Here is a 20,232-nt window from a genome sequence, read left to right as displayed (position 1 = left end):
TGCCCCAAGTCCTTTGTTTTTTAGGATGTCCTCTCAACATCAAGGCCCTGCTTCCCGTTGACTCCTGTAGGCCCTGGGGCCACTTTGACCAACTCAATTACTCACCCACCAGCTTCTGAAGTAAGGAGCAACCTCCGGAGCCCAAGAAATCTGCCACCAGGGACCTCCAACTTGGGTTGAGACCAAGGCTCACTTTTAATTGTTGATCATGGTGGCCACACATGGTGGGAGGCTAACCAAGTGGTGTCCACAATGGATGGATACTAGATACTCTTCTTGAGCACACTTAACATATAATTCTATGTAAATAATGCACAATCAGTCCTCCTCCAGTATCAGGTCTGTCCAGTCAGGGTTTATGATTTTATTGCCCCTTTTCCATATCTTACACACTGGCAGAAGGGAGGGAACAGGACAGTGGCATGCAGGCATCATGCATGTGATGCTACACAGTACTCCCCTGAGGCTTGTGGGACTTCAGACATGTGTTCCAGGTGCTGACTTTCACATCCATTTATCTAGTCACTCATGCCTCTCTAACCTCACTTTCTTCATCAATGAAGTAATGTAAATATAGAAACCACATCTGCCTATTGTGAGGATAACATAAGATAATATTAAGTCATTAGGAGCCAGATTATGGGAAGCCTCATATGCTGAACCTGTGCTAACAATAGAAATATAAAAATCAAGCCACGTGTTAACTTTAGATTGTGTAATATTCTCATTAAAAAATTTAAGTAAAAGTTGCTAGTTTTAGGGGCACCTGGGTGGCTCAATCAGTTAAGCGTCCAACTTCGGCTCAGGCCATGATCCCATGGTTCCTGAGTTCGACCCCTGCATCTGGCTCTGGGCTGACAGTTCTGAGCTCAGAACCTGGAGCCTGCTTTGGATTCTGTGTCTCCCTCTCTCTCTGCCCCTCCCCCACTCATGCTCTGCCTCTCTCTCTCTCTCTCTCAAAAATAAATATTTAAAAAAATATTTTAAGTTATTAATTTTAATAATACTTTAATCCTATGTATTCAAAATATTATTTCAACCTGTAATTAATCAAAAACCTAATGAGTCATTTCATATTCTCTTTTTTCTTCTTTTGTACTAGGTATCTGAAATTCTGTATATATTATACACTTACCACATATCTCAATTCAGAGCGCACACATTTCAGGTGCTCAATAGCTATATGTGGCAATGGGTACCACATTGGACAGCACACCTCTAGACTAAAGTTGGACTTCATTCTATGGACAACAGACAGCCATGATAGATTTTTTTCCAGAGAAGTGAAATATACCAAAAAAATCAGTTTAGAGAGCTTTAATATAGCCTTGGGCTAAGGGCACAGCTGTTCTGCCTCAGTGGTCCAAGCAATAGACCGAGAGACAGCAGCTCTATTTTCTGTCTCCCTGGCGCCTACACAAGACTTGACAGAGAGTCCTTGGTAATTGGATTGAATGAAACAATCAATCAACAATCACCAGGACAGGGCTGCTGCCTGGATCTGTAGAGCAAGTTAAAGAGAAGAGTCTAGATGAGTCTGAAGGTTACAGCCTAGGGTCAAGACAGAAAGATGGGGCTCTGCAGGAAATAAACAGTCTGGAAAAGGAACTGAGGAGGTGGCAGAAAGACCTTCACCTTATACCTGATAGTTGTCAACATGACAGAAGGCTGCTGAGGCTAAGAGGCTAGATATGGAGAATGAGGAGCTGGAGCTCAGAAGGTATAAGTTACTCAGGCAGCAATCATTAGGTGACTGGGAGGCCCCAGGTACTCCTAAGCCCTAGGAAGGGAGTGGACATAGTAAAGAAGTGAGATGGAAGGGGCATCTGGGTGGCTCAGTCAGTTAAGCATCTGACTCTTGATTTTGGCTTAGGTCATGATTTCATGGTTCATGAGTCTGAGCCCCTCGTTGGGCTCTGGGCTGAGAGCGTGGAGCCTACTTGGGATTCTCTCTTTCTCTCTCTGTGCCTCCCCCACTCTCTCTCTCCCTCTCAAAATAAATAAACATTTAAAAAAATGAAATGAAATGACAGTGGAGGTTTAAACGCACGTAACAACAAGGGGGAAAATCCAAGTTCATGCAGACATTCAACGGTTCAAATCCTTGGACCTGCAGGGAGCGGGGTGGCTGGAGGTAGGAAAGACCATTTGGAGAAGTGGCGAGAGGCAGCCTTGCACAGCCAGCATTTCCTGAGGCAGGCAGGGCATCCTTCACGGGCAGAGCTCTGGCCAGACCATTTGCATTTCATTATCCAGCCGCATTGTGGGGAAGGGGGTGCCTGGGGTGAGACTGCTCAGCAAAAGCAGCTGCTGTCACTTTCAACAGTTTTAGATCAAAGCCTGTGGCACACAAGCTCTCCAAGTGACACTGGTAATGAAGAAGAAAGTTCCCCCAGCAGCTCAAAGAAAAAAAAAATATTGAAAATAAAAGGCTTTGATGCTTATCCAGAAAAAACTTGCTTCTCGATATTCGCGATTTCCGTGAGCGTGTGTGTCAAGAACAGGAAATGTCAGGGGCAATGAGCCAGCGGTACAGGTCATTCCAGGATCTGAGCATGCTCAGGGAGCTGCCCATGACAGGGACACCATCAGGACTCCCTCACTCTCTGCCTCTTGTCTCTGCATCTCTGGCTTTGTACTCTCAGACCAGCTGCCCCAGCACTGCAAGCTAACATCCTTACAGCCTCACAACTAATTAGGAATGAAAGTCTGTTCCTGCCAACCTCAGTTAGCAGAACCTCAGCGGCACACTCAGATTGACCAGGCTTGGGTCACATGCCCATTCCTGGGCCATAGAGAACCACTGCTGGCCCAACCAAGTCCACATACTTCATCCACTCCCCCCACCCACCCCAGGTGTGTTTCTAGACTAAATAAGAGGAAGAGGTGCTGGGCAAACAAAACAGTAGCCTCTACAGTCACTGAGAGAAAGGCAACAACAAACTGAGGCCAGAAGACCAATCTTCTGGCTTAGACATCATCCATTAGTATTGATTCAACAGGTACATATTGCATTAGGTACTCTGCAATAACCAAAACAGATGTGGGCCCTGGCCTCATGGGCACACAATCTAGTAAGAGAGGCAGACAATAAACCAGTAAACAGATAAATAACTGCAAATTGTGACAAGTGCCATGAAGGAAACCAACGGGGTGAAGTAACGAAGAAAATTAGGCAGCTATTCAGAGAGGATGTTTAGAAAAGGTTCTCAGAGGAGCCACTCAGCTGTGACCAAGACTGAAAAGGGGCTAGCCAGGGGGAGTAAGAGGGAGACAGTCCCAGGCTCAGGGAGGGAGCTGTGAGTGCTGCGGCCCTGAAACTAGGAAGACTCTGTCCGGTGTGGGAGACCAAGAGAGGTCTGCATGACTAGGGCATGGTAGGCACGGTGAGAGATCCTCACCTGGAGAGAGGGTCTGCCACACCCTGGAAAGCAGCTCAGATTTTACTGTGAGGTCCTGCAAGGGCACTGAAGGATCTTTACACCTCAGCATACTATGAAATTATTTGTATTTTAATAGAGTGGAAACAGAGAGACTGGGTAAGGGGCTGAGATTATAGCGATCCAGCAAGTTGATGGGGCTGAAACCACAAGCAGTGGCAGTGGAAATGGACAAACTGGACAAGTGGAAAGTACATTTAGGAGGAGGAAAGAGGCTTATAGGAGTGAGTGCTTGGTTTGAGGGAGAGGAACAAAATCACAGGACATCCCCAGAACTGAGCAAGTGGTTTCTTAGGAGCAGGGGTGGGGGCGGGTGGAGTGAGAGGGCAAATTGGAGTTAAACAGTTTGAATATGGTAGAGAGCTCTCATTTTGGGTAAGAATTCTGAGTTACTGTGAGATATCAAAATGGTAAGCAGGCATTTGGATATTTAAGTCTGGGGTTCATGAGAAATTTTGGCTGGTGAAAGAAATTTAGACAATCTCAAAACATAGATGATATTTAAAACTGAGGGCATCAGGCACCTGGGTGGGTCAGTCAGTTAAGCATCTGACTTCAGTTCGGGTCATGATCTCATGGTTTGTGAGTTCGAGCCCCACTTCAGGTGACCACAAGCCCTGCTTTGGTAAAAACAAGAGCCCCACTTTAGGTGAGTCCCTCTTCTCTCTCTCTCTTTCTCACTCTTCCCCCCCCACCACTCCCCACCCCTTGCTCACTTGCACCCTCTCTCGCTCTCAAAAAAAAAAAAAAAATCAATGAGTAATCAATGAGATTACTTAGGAAATGTCTATGGAAGTAAATGAGAAGACCTAAGACTGACTCATAGGAAACTCAAAACATAGAAGAGGAGAGCCAATAGAGGAGATGGAAGATCAGACAAATCAGCAGGAAACCAGGAGAGAAGTATTCCATAGACACCAAAGATGAGTGTGTTTCTAGGAAGAAGTAGTTGTGCCACAGCTGCCAGGAGGTCAGGTAGAATGAGAACAGAAGAAGAACAACTGTGCCCAGACCCATTCTGATGGAAGATGGGGTGCATCCGGACAGGGGGTTGGAGACGGAGTAGGAGCACAGAGAACGGAGACAGGTTATGTATATAATCTACCATCTCAAGTCTTGTAAGAGAAGTTGAGAAGCGGAATGGGAGCTAGAAAGAGTTTGGGAGCCAAAGAATATTTTTAAGGAATTGGAAATAGATACAAAGAAGCACTTTTTGCATCTGCTTTAGAAATTTGCTACTGGTCAGAAGTTCTCATTAGAACATAGTGTTCTCAGGTTTTAAAAAGTATATTTGACAGGACTAGATGTTCCCCCAAAGTTCCTTCCGTATCTGTCATTCTAAAATTCTGCAAGTATTCCTTTTTCAAAGGTCAGAAAGAAAATATCCAGGACTGCTGTCTTAGTCCATTCACACTGCTATAACATACAACCATGTGCTGGGTGACTTACACGACAAACATTCATTTCTCACAGTTGTGGAGCCTGGAAATCCAAGACCAAAGTGCCAGCAGATTTGATATTGAGTGCTGGCTGTCTTCCTGGTTCATAGACAGTTCCTCAAGTGGTTAAAGGGCAAGAGAGATCCCTGGGGTCTCTTACATAAGGGTACAAATTCCATTCATGAGAGCTCCAACGTCATGACCTAATCACTTCCCAAAGGCTCCACCTCCTAAACCATCACATTGGGGATCGGGTTTCAACACAGAAATTCTGAAGGGGCACAAACATTCATTCTATAGCCACTGGTATCCAAGCAGCAACTCTTCCTCATCTTCTCAATTCATTTAGTCATTAATTTATTAATTTATTTCCCTACAAACTGAGCACCACAAGGGCAAGGGCTTTTGCTGCGGTTCACAGATAGGCACACAGCAAGCACTCAATAAATATTTGACGAATGAATAAAGAAGTGGGCAGGTTCAATAAGTAGTCACAGAGTGACTACACATGTGGAATTCATTCAACATTCACTCAACAAACATTAAGCATCAGACATGTGCAAGCTGTATGCTAAGCACACCTTAACGCCTCCTTCAAGTGGAAGAAATAAGACTCTGTTCTGCCTTCCTCACAAGACCGTTAGGAGAATCATATGAGAAATATGGGCTTAAAAATAAAACAACTCCATGTTATTATTAAACATGGCTTCTGCCCTCAAGGAGCCTATAGTGAAATTGAAGAAATGAGAAAGAAACATGGGAAGTGGATGGAATCACTCTTTAGTGGGCACCATTGTATGCGTCAGGCACTGGGGTGCTTTACATACTTCCTCTCACCTGTTAACCCCATACCCCGGGGTTGGCATCATTACCCCCATGATGTAGATGCAGAGAGAGATGTCTGAGAGGTTATATAAATTGGAGAAACTATTCCATAAGAGACAAAAATAGATGAAAATCTAGGTCTGTCTACTTCCAAAACCCTTACCCTTTCAAAAATATTTTCTTTCATCCAGAAGTAAATCTAAGAAAGTATTTAAAATCATGTCCCTGAATACTGGGAGTAAGATGGGTGAGGGAGGCAGGAACTACTATTTACTGCATATTTATTGAACGCTAAACTCTGTATATGTTACATCATTTCTTATTTGTTATATAGAGTCTACCCCTATTTTGCATACTAACACAAATGTCAGCTGAAGCCCCAATCCACTGATGCTTAACTAAAGTTGACTCAAGCAGCTCCTCTCATTCCATAGAAAACCCTTTGCTATTTTCCAGATTTTTGAAAATTCCCAGGTAGTTCACATTCTTGAAGAAAATTCTAGTTCTAAGCACATTTACCTCACCACATCCACATTTTGCAACCTACCTCTCCCTTCTACTAGGCACCAATCAGGGTCTAAGACATAGAAACTTTCATTCCACCCAAATCACTCACACAGGCATTCAAAAGCACAGGACAGGCTTTGCAGCGTGTTTGAAGACACAGAGTAGTTTTACATCCCAGCAAAGAAAACAGCTTATGATTGATTATCAGACCTCCCTGTTTATCACACCCTGTTCTGGCGTCTCTTGGGGTTTCTCACTGTCCAGCTTTCTCTGAGGACTCCAGCCTTTCCCCCAAAACACTCCTTACATGTGAATTCCCATAGTAAACTCGTATGGAATTGCCTCCTAGCACCTCTTATTCTAAATCTCCACCCCCTTATCCTTCCATATGGATCCTGGCGGGCTACAGAGTTTTTACATGACCCTAGGTGATTGGTCAAAGTGTGGGCATCTATTCCATGTTCAGCCAGTGAGACCTTTTCCTGGGTTTTTTAGAATCGAGACCAGAGAGAAAATCAGTTCAGGCCTGTAACATGTCACTGTGGTCACTAAGGCTGTAACACGTAACCCTCTGGAGGTGCCATGTTTCAGCAGATGAAGAAAGCCAATTTTCAGGAAGAAAATTAAGCATATTTGCAAAAAGGAGCCAAGAGGTGAAGTAATAAGATGAAGAGGAGGAGGAGGAGGAGGAGGAGGAGGAGGAGGAGGAGGAGGAGGAGGGGGAGGAGGAAGAGGAGAGAGAGATACACTCATAGCAAATGTCTGAGACACCGGCTTCAGAATTCCTGGAGCCCAGCCACACTCCTGTTCTTCGAGTCCACCTCTCCAGCTCTTGTCTTCTAGCAGCAAGAACTGTGGGAGGATCTGAAATGCTGACCTTCTTCTCTCCTCCACCAGCCTCCACCACATGTAAATTTGAGGAGTAGAGACATTTGTCTCCTTCCCCCATATGAACTGTGCCAGTCAGGTTAGAAGACAGAATCTGTTTACTCTGAAGAAAGCTAGGGCACACTAACGCTTCCCACCAGGCATCCCCACCTGGCACCAGGGAGAGTCAAGTGTTAAGTTTTTACCAACCCAAACCACCCTGTTCTCTGTAACTGCTGTGGTAGCCTTGTCTGTCATCCCACGACACACAAAAGGGAACAGAATCTCCAGAAATTTAAAGAATCTGCCAAAGTCACATTGGGTAAGAAGCAGAAGTTGAAACCAGGCCTGTGTGTGTTTTGCTAACATCATGTTGGGACAGAAATGCAGGCCCAGAAGAGCATGTCTAGGGTATAGGGATGGAAGAAACCCATCCATCAGGTGTCTACAGAGCTTTGCTCTTTCTATGTCTGTTCTTCCTTTTTCTCCTTCCTTCTTTTCTCTCCTCCTACCACCCCCATTTTTCCTCCTCCTTCCTTCTTCTCCAAACCTTCTGGGACCCCAGGACTCTAACCAGCATGAAGGGACAGAGGTGCCCCCACTCTGACTGCTGACCATCTCCCCGGGGCCTGTCAGGAGACTCCGACCACTGGCTTATTCCAGAGAACAAGACAACCTTAGTGCAGTGGTCACTGTGCTCCACTAAAGCCAGGTCACCACAGAGAAAATTCTGAGTAAGAAAACAAAATTCTAAGTAAGACTGGAAAGAGGGCAGTACTTTGCCTACCACAGTCCTTGGATGGCCTTCCGTGGCCTTCTCTGGATCCTCTCCTCATTCTTTGAAGGGTAAAAACTAGTAAGTTATACAGTCTACTATCTATTAAGCAAAATGGTTATGCTTAGTCCTGATACCATGATCCCAGCTTCCATCCTGGTTTCCACAGTGGCAATCTGGGGGCCTGTGGAAAGCCACTTAAGAAAAAAACAAAAAATCCAGTGTGTATTGATGTGTGCTTGTACAAAAGAAAGACCAAAATAAAATGCATGAAAACGCTGTGTGGTGGGGAGGGGATTTCAAGTAATTTCCTCTTATACTTTTCTATATTTTCCACTGACTGTACAATAAACCTGTATTACTTTATAATTAGAAATTCCTCATTGAATATCTCTGGGCTTTAGTCTCCAAAGGTATCAAGTGTGGATCAGGCCTGTTTTGTTTCTGTCATAGTGCCATTTTGAGAATGATGAGATAAGGCCTCAAACTACATGATCCACATAACCAGCTGAGGCTACAACCATGAGCACGTTTCTTTCATTTTTCCAATTAATCATTAGAGCAGCTGCAAGCCCTTGTTAGGAAACCCTCTTAGGCCTCTCCCTTGTGGCACTTAGAATGGGTTCTACTGAAGGGGCACCTGGGTGTCTCAGTCGGTGAAGTGTCCCACTTCAGCTCAGGTCATGATCTCGTAGTTTGTGAGTTCGAGCCCCATGTTGGGATCTGTGCTGACAGCTCAAAGCCTAAAGCCTGCTTTGGATTCTGTGTCTCCCTCTCTTCCCCTCCCCCTGCTCACACTCTATGTATCTCTCAAAAATAAATAAACATTGAAAAAAAAATTTTTTTAAAGAATGGGTTCTACCCTCTTGCACTGTTGGTGGGAATGCAAATTGGTGCAGCCACTCTGGAAAGCAGTGTGGAGGTTCCTCAAAACATTCAAAATAGACCTACCCTATGACCCAGCAATAGCACTGCTAGGAATTTCCCCAAGGGATACAGGAGTACTGATGCATAGGGGCACTTGTACCCCAATGTTTATAGCAGCACTCTCAACAATAGCCAAATTATGGAAAGAGCCTAAATGTCCATCAACTGATGAATGGATAAAGAAATTGTGGTTTATATACACAATGGAATACTACGTGGCAATGAGAAAGAATGAAATATGGCCTTTTGTAGCAACGTGGATGGAACTGGAGAGTGTGATGCTAAGTGAAATAAGTCATACAGAGAAAGACAGATACCATATGGTTTCACTCTTATGTGGATCCTGAGAAACTTAACAGAAACCCATGGGGGAGGGGAAGGAAAAAAAAAAGAGGTTAGAGTGGGAGAGAGCCAAAGCATAGGAGACTGTTAAAAACTGAGAACAAACTGAGGGTTGATGGGGGGTGGGAGGGAGGGGAGGGTGGGTGATGTGTATTGAGGAGAGCACCTTTTGGGATGAGCACTGGGTGTTGTATGGAAACCAATTTGACAATAAATTTCATATATTGAAAAAAAAAATAATTATTTCAATAAATATAAAAAGCATTTGACAAAAAAAGAAAGAAAGAAAGAAAGAATGGGTTCTACTGTAAGCATCAGGAAACCCAATTAACAGTGGGTTAATAACACAAAAGAGATGTATTTCTCTCCCGTTACAACAAATCCAGAGTTAGGCAGCCCAGGGCTGAACCACTGCTTGAAAATATCCTCAAGGATCCAGGCTTCTGGTTCAGCATCCTTAAGTTTGTCATTCATTCTTATGATCACAGGAAGGCTGCTGTGCCTCCTGGTGGGAAGAAGGGGGAAGAGCAAAGGGCAAAGAGGTTTTGCCTTTTCACCTGAAATGGGAACTCTGCCTACATCCTATTGGCTAGAAGTAGATCATATGACCATAGCTGCAAGGGAAGCTGGGAAGTTGAGAAAGTTCATCACCCTCTTTGTAGAGACAACAAGGGAAGAGGAAGTTGTAAATATTTTTTGGTTAACCAAGCCCCTGAGTCTACCATACCACTGGAGTATATTCAGCCTGAGGGGTCCAGTTCTACTTCTGAAGGCAAGGTGCAGTGAGGACTGGAAAGTCTCACCTGTCCACAAGGAGGCCCCAGTTTTCATCTGTCACTGAGTGTGTTTGTGCCTCACAGGGCTGCTGTAAACAACTGGCCCCACACAGTCGGTGGATCCTCTGTCCATATGGAGGTGGTGCTGTTATTGTTCCAGTTCCCTGTACAGGCCATGTGGGTTCTGATGCTTGGTTTCCCATGCTGTGGTCACTCAGGTTACACCTCAGGCACAGCCAGTATTTCTCAACTTTAACTCTAGTGAAAGGGAGGCTGGGTCACAAAGGGCTTCTCATCTCAGCCATATGCTGTCAGAAATGGCCCCTCCAGGGGCACCTGGGTGGCTCAGTCAGTTAAGCTTCCGATCTTGATTTCGGCTCATGTCACGATCTCACAGTTTGTGAGTTCAAGTCCCACGTAGGGCTCTGTACTAACAGCTCGGAGCCTGCTTGGGATTCTCTGTCTCCCTCTCCCCTCTGTCTCTCCACACCTCCCCAACTCACGTTCCCTCTCTCTCTCTCTCTCTCAAAATAAATAAACTTTAAAAAATCATCCTTTATTTTTAAAAAAAGATTAAAAAAAAAAGAAATGGCCCTTTTGTGACCTCCTCAGTGTTGCACCTGGGTCACCATTCCAGACTATCTAGATGATGGCTATTTTTTTTACTGGAAGACCTCAGACTACATCATCCTAATCCCTCAGAGGTTTAGTACAGCTGAACCTCTCAATGCAGACAATCAGAATCTGCATGCTTCCCCCTACAGGAGACTCCTTGACCCTTCTGCAAATTTGCACAGCTTTTCTCCCCAAATCAGCTTTGCATGTGAGAATCATTGATAGGGTTTGTCTCCATTAGCCACATCAGGCCCTATTCCATCCTTTTACCAGGTCACTGGGAGACTCATGCTTCTATAACTAAAATAGCCCACACCAGGGCTTTCCCTGAACACAAATCTACCCCAAAGTGACTTGTCATAAACACCTAGACAGAGAAACACCTATGCTAAAAAGTTTGTATTCCACTGGATGCATCTGCTACATGCATGCAAAAGTGATTTGAGACAGAAGGAGGCCCAAGACTTCTAGGTCTGCAATATGGTGGACTCTTGTGAGCCATCCTCAAAGAAACAGCAGGAATTCTACAGAATACATCACAAATATTCTTTTACCTTCTCAGCTGAATTATCAAAAGAAGAAGAAGAAGAGGAAGAAGAAGGAGGAGGAGGAGGAGGAGGAGGAGGAGGAGGAGGAGGAAGAAGAAGAGGAAGAAGAAAGAAAGAGAAAAAGAAAGAAAGAAAGAAAGAAAGAAAGAAAGAAAGAAAGAAAGAAAGAAAGGAAAGAAAACCTCCAAGCCCTAAAAACAGAAAGGAACTCAAAACCAGAGAGGCAAACATGTTAGTTACCTTATAGCTGCTCAGGGAGGCTGGATATGGGGTGTCTTAGTTTTTGTTTACTTTTTTATTGAGGCAAAATTAGCATACAGTAATTGGGCAATTCTTAAGCATAGAGATTAATGAATTTTTACATATGTGTACAACCATGTAACTAAACTTCACCCAGCTCAGAATACAGAATATATCCACAGAAGTCTTCCTCAAACCCCCCTTGAGTCAATATCTCCACTCAGGTATAACCACTACTATGATTCATCACCAAAGAGTAGTGTTTTGCCTGTTCTATAATTCTATAGGAATGGGACCATACATTGACTATTCTTTTTTATCTGGCTTCTTTTATTATATAGTATGTCTATGACATACATCCATCTTATTGCATGTATCAGCAGTTTGTTCTTGTTCATTGCTGTGTAATATTCCACTATAAAAATAATCTGGTATTTACTTATCAGTTCCATAGTTAATGGGCATTTGGGTTGTTTCCAATTCAGAACTATTATGAATAAAGTTGCTATAAACACTTGTATATGTCTTCTGGTGGACATATGCAGGGTTTGGGTTTCACTGCCATCTGAGGACACTGTGATATGAGAACATCAGCCTAAGGAAAGAAATGAAATTTAAAAGCCCACGTGAAGCTAGGACCGTCAAAGGGCTATACTCTTGGTGATTATGTAGACTAGGAAAAAAATCTACCCTTAATTACAGGGAGAAAAGAGGATACCTATCTGCCTCTGAGGTCTGCATGGGAAAAAAAAAAATCCTCCCTGGGAATTTATAAGCACAGCCCCATACTTCACATAGCTTTATAGTTAAAATGTACACTATCATTAAAATCCAGAAAAACACAAGCTAATAAATTAGCATGGAAATTTGTTACAAGCTGGCAATATCCCTGGGGCCCCTTATAGAAGTAACTGAAAAACTATTGCAGACAGACATAATTTCTTCCCATACTGTGAGTGATCCTAATAGATAAATGTCCACTGAAGATAAGCTCAAAATTAAAAGGCAAATGAGGAACCAACCGACCTTGGGTGAGAGTCAGCAAACAAATATAATTTAAAGGAAAAAAAAATAATGCTTAAACTCACAAGAGCTTCAGATAATAAGATAATATAATAAGGATTATAAATGTGTTTAAATTAATAACCCAAAATAAATACATTGGGTTAAATAAAAGGAGAACAAGGCATTTTTTTAAAGCAGGCAAGTTTTTAAAATAAACAAATGGAATTCTTGGACATTAAAAATTCAGCCATTTATATTAAGAACCATTGAATTGTACACTTCACCAATATTGGGTATATTATGTGGTATATGAAGTACATCTCAATACAGCTTTTTTTAAAAATATCAACCATCAAAATAATGTTTAAAAAACTTGAGACAGATTTAGCAAAATAGTACTAGACAAAGCTGAATGGAGAAGCAGTGAACTGAAATATGACCCTCAGGAAATTCTACAGATTCAGCACAAAGAAACAGAGAGATGTAAAAATATGAAAGAGCACTTAAGAGTGCTAAGGATAGAATGACAATGTCCACCTACATCTAATAGGATTTCCAGAAGGAAAAGATATGAATGAGGGAGGTAATATTTGAAGAAATGATAAGAAATAATAGCTGAGAATTTTCGAGAATTGATGAAGACACGGATTCCCAGATTTAAGAACCATAATGAGTATGAAGAAAATAAAATCTAAACAAATCTAAACCTATACATAGAGTGAAACTACAGAATTCCCAAGATGTAGATAAAATCTTATAAGCACCTAGAGATAAGAAAACAAATTTCCAGCAAAACAATACCAATTACACTGCTATAGACTTCAAAATAACAGATTTCCTGCAAAATAATAATAATTAAGCGGTACATCATCAACAATACCATCAACAAATGTCAGATTATGGGAAAACAGCTTCAAAATGCTGAGACAGTACTATTGTCAACCTATGACACTGTGCTCAGCTAAACTAGTATTTCACAGTGAGATTATTTCAAACAAATAAGGACTGAGTTCACCACTTGAGATTCAACTTGGGGAAAAAAATGAAAAATATACTAAAGACAAAGGAAATTAAACACAGAAAGAAGCTACAATAAATAATTATGCTTATTATATTTTCCCATGGATTTATAATGTTTTTTTAATGTTTGTTCATTTATTTTTGAGAGACAGGGAGAGCATACGTGCATGAGCAGGGGAGAAACAAAGAAGAGAAGGAGACAGAGAATCCCAAGCAGGTTCTGCACTGTCAGCCCGGAGCCAGACGCAGGGCTCACACTCACAAACCATGAGATCATGACCTGAGCCAAATTCAAGAGTCAGAAACTTAACCAACTGAACCACCCTGGTGCCCCTATAATGTTTTATATTTACGATTAAGAGAGAGAGAGAGAGAGAGAGAGAGAGTGTGTGTGTATGTGTGTGTGTTAAGAAAGAGAGACAGAGCCTAAGAGTGCTCTCTACATGAGATACATAATGATTATTAATATTGTCTATTTGGGGAAACTGTCCCCTTCCAGGCCAGACACTTACAATTACACATATCATGGTAGGGGTGCCCGAGTGGCTCAGTCAGTTAAGCTGAAGAAACTTGACTTCAGCTCAGGTCATGATCTCACGGTTCATGAGTATCATGTTGGGCCATGTGCTGAGCACAGAGCCTGCTTACGATTCTCTCTCCCTCTCTCTCTGCCCCTCCCGTCCTCAAAATAAATAAATAAACTTAAAAAAATGAAAAAATAGCACATCATGGTAAAGTGGTGTGGCTTCAGAGACTATAAGCAGACACATGAGTGGAGTAGGGGAAAAGCCAAATCATTTCATGGTGCAGAGAAACAAAAGCGAGTAAACATAAGGACAGAGCCAGGCATTGCTAAGAAGCTGATAGGATGCAATATGGGGGAAAGGCCATCCTGAGGCAACAGCAACAGAATTCATAACTCTGCCCCACCTCATAGAACAAAGATGACAAAGAAGTCTGTTCTACCAAGCAATACAGGCAGGTGGGCATCTGGATATACCACAAAGGGATATGGATGCAGGAGAAACTATTCGTGTTATCACTGTCAGATCAGAGACTGACTCCAGGCCTCACATAAAAAGCATCCAGAATTTTTGATAGCCTGACCTGATGCCCTCTCCTCGATTCTAGAGAGGTAAAGCCACATGCCAGTGGTTGAGAGTTCCCTGTGGCCTGCTGGGATGAAACAGAACAAGGCAAATCCAATAAATGAGAACTTATCTCTCCCTCTGATGCAAAAATCATATCTAACTGAGAGGAAACTATGGAACCATGTCTTTGGACCCAGAAGCACTTTTAAAATTAAGATGTAAAATGATAAGAAAACTGAATACACGTTTCTGAGCTAAGCAAAGAGGTTTTAGTTAGCTGGATGATTAACAGAGGTGAAGGCCCTAAGATGAGACATAACCTCACTCAGCTCTGTATTTAGGTGCCGAGTCCCCTTTCGTGTGTTATCTTCTTGTGTCACAGAGCTCATCTTTACTCATCTAAACGATATCCCATTATTTGTATAGATGTCTGAGCGTGGGGGCGCCTGGGTGGCTCAATCGGTTAAGCATCTGACTCTTGATTTTGGCTCAGGTCATGATCTCACAGTTCAGTTCATGAGTTCAAGTTCCGCATCGGGCTCTGCTCTCACAGTGCAGAGCCTGCTTGAGATTCTTTTTCTCTCTCTCTCTCTGTCCCTCCCCTGCTTGCTCTCTCTCTCTCTCAAAAATAAATAAAAAGGAAAAAAGATGTCTAAGTGTGAAAGTTGTTTAAGAAAATTGTGGAAAGCCGTAAAACTTGATAAGAGTAGGAAATACTCATAGTTCATTAATGGTATTTATGACTTCTCATAAATTGAGATGTTAACTCAAAATGAACATTTTACAATTATTTTCCTGCCTCATACAATCCCAGCCATCTTCATTTTTGTAACAGGCAATTATAATTTGATTTCCCTTCTGAAGAAGTTTATGATAAATTTAAACAAAATTAAAAGTGTTTCCACTATTTTCTAGATATAAATACAATGCAGAGCTTTTTCAAACATTTCCCTCTTGTTACCATGATAGCACCTGAATCAGGTGGGATTTGAATTTTGTAATATAGCTCTGGACCAGGCATCTTCAGGCATGAGACCTGTTCTTACATCTCTACTGCATCTTGTGTCCTTGTGATTAGGTGGAGGTCATGGGTAGAGAGCTGTCCTCATGAGACGGTGGGAAAGGTAGACAGGTCACCACCCACACCTCTCCACACAGCCTATCTGCCCCATTACTGACTGGCTTCCTCTATACCAGGAAATAGTTTTTCATTCTGCAATTGGTGAAGGTGGTGATTCAAATTCATATATTAAATTATTCATTAAGAGCAAATTGTGATGGAATCAGGGAAAGAAGAATCGAGTGCTTAATTTATACAGACTCCAAATAAGGCACATTGCTGCTAAATGTCTCCATCCTTCCAAAATTCAAATTTGTTGTTGTTGTTGTTTTAATTTTTTTTAATGTTTATTTATTTTTGATGGGGGGGGGTGGGTAGGGTAGGCAGACAGAGAGGGAGACAGAGAATCCAAAGCAGGCTTCAGGCTATGAGCTGTCAGCACAGAATCCAACACAGGGCTCAAACCCACGAACTGCAAGATCATGACCTGAGCCAAAGTCGGACGCTTAACTGACTGAGCCACCCAGGCGCCCCTGTTGTTTATTTTAAAGAGAGAGAGGGAGAGAGAGCACAAGCAAGAGAGAGGGGCAGAGAGAGAGAGAGAGAGAGAGAGAGAGAGAGAGAGAGAGAGAAGCAGGCTGCACATTCAGCAGGGCTCTATCCCATGATCCTGGGATCATGACCTAAGCCAAAATCAAGATGCTCAACCAACTGAGCCACCCAGGTGTCCCCCAAATTCAAATGTTAAATCCTAACCCCCTATGTGATAGTATCAGCCTTTGGGAGGTGACTAGGTTGTGAGGGTGGAGCACTCATGAATGGGATTAGTGTGCTTTTAAAAGAGACCTCAGAGATCTCTCTTGCCTCTTTTCCCAGGTGAGGACACAAGAAATGGCCACCTACAAACCAGCTGGAGAGCCCTCACCAAACAATGAATCTATTGACACCTGGATCTTAAACCTCCAGCCAGAACTATGAGAAATACATTTCTGTTGTTTATAAACCACTCAGTCTATGGTAGTTTGTTATAGCAGTCTGACGGACTAAGACACACATGCATTGCCTTTCTCCAGTACCCACAAGCCTGCGAGGTAGACAATATTAATATTCCCATTATACAGATGAGAACTCCAAAGCCTAGAAATGATCAGTGACCCTCTGTAGGTCCCACAGCCGGTGAAGATAGAACAGGGACTTGAAGCCAGTTGCAGGCTCTTAGCTGGCATATTGGACCTTGAGAAATGGCCTAGGAAACAGCATATGCAAATTCATCCTGTCCAGGCTAGGTGTGCAGTTGAGAAGGTGCAATATGAGCATGTTGGGCTGGTCAGGAAGGCTTTCTCAGTTGCCTGTGCCTAGGCTCTGTGTCTGCTTCTGCACACTGGAAATGCTTTTCATACATTTTTTACTCGAATGTCATTCGAATTCACAACTGCGGAAGTCACCGATTGTTTGCCTAGCTTGAATTTCCTGAGAAGGGGCTGCTCCTCGGCCCACCTTGGGGCACTGGAGGGCCTCCTCCCTGCCCCACATAACGGAAAGTAATGAGAGAAGGTTAGATTCTTTCCTTTTTCTTGGTATCACTGTTTAAGTCCAAAGCCCAGGGGAAAGGCAATAAATTCCCCAACATTCCCAGTTCAGAAAGTCCCCAGGGGACCGGGGGGACGACAGGGACAGCACTCTTCACAGGGCCTTCTGAGGTTTCTGTCCCAATCCTCACCTCCCCCTGCCACTCCCACAACTGCAGTCAGTGGAAGAAGAGAAATGAATGACAGGTGTGGGTTCCTCAGATTTTGGAGACACACAGTGACCACAGAGCGAAGCTATTTCCGGCCCAGCCCTTGAGGCCCTCTCCCCCACTGAAACCCCGGTAGGAGTGGAGATCCACGCTGCAGGCCTCTACTGGGAATGGTCTGAGAAGGGGGCTGCCCTGGCTGGGTCTCAGGGTTAGTGGGAGATGTCAGGTGGAGCCAGGTCTCCAACATCAGAGAGAGTTGTGGTGTGAGAAGATCCCACAGGGCCTCCCAAAGAATTCAGTAAAGTATCCCCAAAGACAGCCTGTGTTTGGGTGTTCTCCACACAGAGGGCACTAAACAGCCAGCTGCATTGACTGGAAAAGCAGCACTGACCAACAGAGGAGCCCGCAGTCTTCTCACCAAATAAGGAGACAGGTGCCCTCTCATTCCCCTCCCCACCAGAGAAGCCAGAACGTAGGACAGAAAATGGGGTGGTCACTGATGACACAGCCTCTCCCCTTATATGGCCTGCAAAAAACAAAAAAAAAACAAAAAACAAAAAAAACAAACACACACACACACACACACACACACATTTAGAGACACAGTTCTGGGAGAAGAGTCTTGAATCAATAGGAGATTGCATTTTTTAAGTGAATAGGATTCAGTCTTTAATACTGGCACAAAACACTTCTAATAACTGGAAGTAGTTGAAAACATTTATAATCTGGTTCAAATGTTGATAAAGGGACAGCCATTGCCATCTGGAAGAAAGGGGAGGTCAACATAGCACAGCTGGAGAGCAGTTATTAGAAAAAGTTATCTTGGGGGGCCTGGGTGGCTCAGTTGGCTAAGCATCTGACTTCAGCTCAGGTCATGATCTCATGGTTTGTGAGTTCAAGCCCCATGTTGGGTTTTGTGCTGACAGCACTGAGCCTGCTCTGGATTCTCTGTCTCCCTCTTGCTCTGACCCTCCCCTGCTCTCTCTCTCTCAAAAATAAGTACATATTTTAAAAAAAATTTTTTTAATAAGAAAAAGTTATCTTGGGGCACCTGGATGGCTCAGTCGATTGAGTGTCTGACTTTGGTTCAGGTCATGATCTTACAGTTCGTGGGTTCGAACCCCACATCAGGCTCTGTGCTGACACTGTGGGGCCTACTTGGGATTCTCTTTCTCTCTCTCTTTGACCCTCCCCCACTATCTCTCTAAATAAATAAGTAAATAAACTTTTTTAAAGAAGTTTCTTTGCACTCCAATAGTTGAGATGCCTCAAAAACTGGAGATGTCCACCTCACACTCATTAAAATAAAAACTTCAATTTTAAATTTTTTTTAATGTTTATTTTTATTTTTGAGAGAGAGACAGGGTGTGAGTGGGGGAGGGGCAGAGACAGAGAGAGAGAGAGAGAGAGAGAGAGAGAGAGAGAGAGACAGAATCTGAGGCAGGCTCCAGGCTCTAAGCTGTCAGCACAGAGCCTGATGGGGACACGGGGCTTGAACTCACAACTGTGAGATCAAGACCTGAGCTGAAGTCAGACACTTAACCCAATGGGCCACCCAGCTGACCCTAGAATAAAAACTTCAAATAATAACAAGAATTAGCAAGGATGCAGAGAAATCAGAACTGTCATTTGTTGCCGGTGGGAATGTAAAATGGTATAGCTACTTTGGAAAACAATGCAACCATTTGTCAAAAAGTTAAACAGAGAGTTACCGTTTGACCAGAAATTCCACTCCTAGGTACATCATATCCAAGACAACGAAGACACGTCCATACAAAAACTTGAATGTAAATGTTCACAGCAGCACTATTCATAACAAATAAAAAGTCAAAACGACCAAAATGTCCATTAACCGGTAAATGTGATATACCCAAACGCTGGGATAACACCCAGCCATAAAAAGGGATGACACTGATGCTACAATATGGGTGAACGTTGACATTATGCTATGGGAAAGACGCCAATCACAAAAGACCACAGATAAGTGACTCTTAAAAACTGAGAACTGAGGGTTGATGGGGGTGGGAGGGAGGGGAGGGTGGGTGATGGGTATCGAGGAGGACACCTGTTGGGATGACCACTGGGCGTTGTAGGGAAACCAATTTGACAATAAATTTCATATTAAAAAAAAAAAAGCCCACGGACAATTCCATTTACATGAGTCCCCCTATGATCCGAGGGTTACGTTCCGGGTCCCCCAGCGGACACCTGAAACCGCAGACAGTACCAAACCACGCTGTTTTTTCGTTTACACACATACCTCTTATGAAGTTTAATTTGCAAATCAGGCACAGTAAGAAACTAACAACAATCACTAAAAATAAAATCGAAGAACAATTATGACAGAATACTGCAATAAAAGTTACGTGAATGTAATCTCTCTCAAAGTATCGCGTTATACCATACTCACTCTTGCCACGCTGTGCGATAAAAAGCCTACGTGAGGGGATGACGTGAGGAGAACGGCGCGGACACTGTGACGTCGAGTTAGGCTACTATTGACCTTCTGCAGATTCGTCAGAAGGAGAACGCTCTGCTCCAGGACCGCGGGTAACTGCAACTGCGGAAAATGAAACCACAGATAAAGGAGTCTGCTGTATATGAGACGTGGGAATAGGTAAATCTGTACAGGTAGTAGAATAGTGGTCCCTGGGGTTAGAAGGGCTGGAGGATACCAGCTGCAGGGTACCGGGGTTCATATGGGGGGGGGGGGGTGAGGACAATGTTCTAAATTAACTGTGGTGATGACTGAACTATTCTGTGAATATATTAAAAGCCAAGCCACTAACTAGCACACTTTGTATTTAAAGTGAATTGTGTGGTCTGTGAATTGTATCTCAATAAAGCTGTTATTGAAAACAAACAATGGTGGCTTAATGGAAGACAACAACTGGACAAAAAAGAGAAGTGGGTTGGGTGGATGGAGGGATCTGCCTTGAGCAGTGGTTCTCACACTGAGAGTGCCCAGGAATCCACTCCAGTGGGCCTGGCCCGCACTATTAGCTGGCCCCACATGG

The 20,232-nt window shown here is 43.3% G+C and overlaps 1 long non-coding RNA gene across 1 annotated transcript in view; it reads right to left on the bottom strand.

Annotated features, from left to right (window-relative positions):
• Positions 1-19,901, bottom strand: part of LOC122241986 — a 127,783-nt gene extending 107,882 nt beyond the window's left edge. The window contains exon 1 of the long non-coding RNA XR_006222115.1: positions 19,626-19,901. This is a non-coding gene — a long non-coding RNA (uncharacterized LOC122241986). The remainder of the gene's footprint in view (positions 1-19,625) is intronic.
• Between the last annotated feature and the right edge of the window lie 331 nt (positions 19,902-20,232).

The sequence above is a fragment of the Panthera tigris genome, chromosome C2 (assembly GCF_018350195.1).
Source record: "Panthera tigris isolate Pti1 chromosome C2, P.tigris_Pti1_mat1.1, whole genome shotgun sequence".
Taxonomy (NCBI): Eukaryota; Metazoa; Chordata; class Mammalia; order Carnivora; family Felidae; genus Panthera; species Panthera tigris.
Note: the sequence above shows the minus strand (reverse complement) of the source record. Positions and strands in the feature narration are given on the sequence as shown.